The sequence below is a fragment of the Berghia stephanieae genome, chromosome 2 (genome assembly GCF_034508935.2).
Source record: "Berghia stephanieae isolate SIO BIC M18660-M18661 chromosome 2, UCSD_Bste_1.3, whole genome shotgun sequence".
Taxonomy (NCBI): Eukaryota; Metazoa; Mollusca; class Gastropoda; order Nudibranchia; family Aeolidiidae; genus Berghia; species Berghia stephanieae.
Window position 1 is genome coordinate 111,901,387 of NC_088361.1, and position 2,500 is coordinate 111,903,886.

The 2,500-nt window shown below is 38.0% G+C and overlaps 1 protein-coding gene across 1 annotated transcript in view; it reads right to left on the reverse strand.

Moving 5' to 3' along the window:
- LOC144966248 (angiotensin-converting enzyme-like) overlaps positions 1 to 2,500 on the reverse strand; it is a 58,773-nt gene that overhangs the window by 251 nt on the left and 56,022 nt on the right. Inside the window, exon 14 of the mRNA XM_078902434.1 lies at positions 2,432 to 2,500. This exon is cut by the window's right edge and continues 43 nt beyond it. The gene's annotated coding sequence lies outside the window, so the exon portion shown is untranslated. The remainder of the gene's footprint in view (positions 1 to 2,431) is intronic.

The following is a 2,500-nucleotide window of genomic DNA, read 5'->3' on the forward strand; positions in this document are numbered from 1 at the left end:
AGTGAGAGAGAAAGAGAGAGAGAGAGAGAGAGAGAGAGAGAGAGAGAGAGGGAGAGAGAGAGAAAGAAATAGGGAATTGACTTGATGGGTAACGATAAAGGGAAAAAATTATTTTTCTCCTATTATTAATCAAATTCTTTCAATACCTCTCTCAAATGAAGTTTACACATCTAGATTTTGAATAAACAGTGATAGAGAATATCCTAATATTATGGTAAAGAATCCTTGACAGCTGCTATACATACTTTCCATTTATAGATGCTTCGAAATTGACGTCACCCATCTCTCTCTCTCTCTCTCTCTCTCTCTCTCTCTCTCTCTCTCTCTCTCTCTATCTATCTATCTATCTATCTCTCTCTTCTCTCTCTCTCTCTCTCTCTCTCTCTCTCTCTCTCTCTCTCTCTCTCTCTCTCTCTAATTGTTTTAAGCAGCCATTCTAAATATTAGTTCTCACTTAATTATATCGATAAGACTATACACACGTTCAAGACTACATCTATTGATGTGTATTGGTCAGCGACATCTATAGTCTATGAAGTCCTAGGTATTGGTACATTAAATCCGGTTGGTGGATGTTGTTATTACTTTACCTAATTGCATAGCATCAATACCAGACTTCCAAAATTGGTGTTATAGCAAAAGAAACCCGATATTAAAATTCAGCTAAAATGGAAAGACAATAAGGAAACAATGTTCACAAAATGTGAAAAAGTGGTTTAAAAAGTGGTCCCTAGGCAACAGCAAAATGTAGAGCTCAACAAAACGCCTGTAACAAGTTGTTTTCGACGTAGACAATGTTGTGATTGGACAGGTAATCATTTTACGTGTGGTGAGAAATGGTGTGTAAAGAGTCTTTTCCAAAGCCATTTTTCTTCGCACAAAGTGAGACCCTACCATATATTTACTTGTCGGACGACACATGTCAAAAAACTACTCTTCTACATCAGATAGACGCCCGCCTCTATAATCCCCGGTCTATTTTCCTTCCCTATTTTAGGCGCCCCCCTCCCACAGACTAGGGAGCAGACCAGGCAGCAGCCACTTTTTAGTGGCTAATCGTCCCTGGTTGCATAAAAAAGAAAATGGCGGCGCTCGACCTCTCGTGTTCAGATCCTTTATGGGAGAGTAGATAATGAGTTCCCTATATGGTCATGTCAATCATGTAGACATCCTTTGATGATATAAGCCTACCCTTTGATGTCTGCAGTCGCCTGTTCGTTTTCTATGGTCACTCATGGCTAAACGGCCGTCAACAATGAACTGAACCATCGTTGAAACACTGGAAGATACTCATGGCATAGTTGCGTCACAATCACCACGTTGCTGAATATATTATCCAGGCACGGTTGATAGGTAAAAAAGCCAAATTATGTTCTAGTTACATTTGAAACAAACAAAGTATATCACTGATCTCGTCTCATTGAGATATGAAGAATGATATAAAAATCAAGAAAATCGGCCGATAAATAAAAAAGTTGCTAAAAAAAGCTAAAATAAACAAATGCAATTTTTAAAATCAAATCTATTCGTAAAACAGTTGGTTTTCAACCGATTTTTCTGAAATAAGGACCAATGTCCTTCTTTTTTCAAGCTGATTCCAACAATGTGACTTTCAAATTCCTCAGAATTATATTTTTTACTTTTAGATTTTAGCTTTTATGCCTACTCAAAAAGGTGTTATATTCCTTGCGTAACAATAGCGTAATAAATCGACGGTGAGATTCACAATTCTACACGAATGGACGGTGGCGGCATATCAAAGAGGTGTACCAAATTTATTTACCAACTACTTTTCTTAGTGCTAAAATTACAAAGTAATAATTTCGCGTCAGAAAAAATAACTCTCAAGTTCCTACCTCTTTATTACAATAAAATTGATATCTCGAATGACAAAATCGCCCCACAAATAAGGGAGTTATAAATTATACATAATATTTTTTTAAGTTATTAATATAAACCCGATCATTGGAGCCAAGTCTAAATGTACAAGTAAAAGTGTAGTTTAATATTTCTAATTTGGTTTATCATCATAAACCTGGCCTTTTTGCTATTTTCCGTCCACAAATCAAGGTTAATCGAGCTCATTCAAAGGCATTCATATAGAGATTAAATCGCACAGCGTCCCTGGTTTCATATAAAAGAAAATGGCGGCGCTCGACCTCTCACTTGCCACTTTTGATGACGTTTTCCTACCTGTTGTCCCCTCTAGTCCTGTATTCTCTAGGCCCCCTCCCCCCTGAAGCTTATTCGCACACACCCCACACACCTTCAATGTTTCGGTGTTTGCATCATTTTCTCTTGTTCAGAAGTATTCATGAACACCGAGAAGGTGTCAATAACTTACTGAGGTATTCATACATGTAACCGGCAACTAAAATCACGGGGAATCGCGGGTCAACTATATGTACAACTCGCTGATATTTCTACTCACTTAAAAGCGTTACCAGCAGCCTTACTGCCGTAGATGTCACAGCGATGAAGAGGTCCCTGGTGGTTTGCA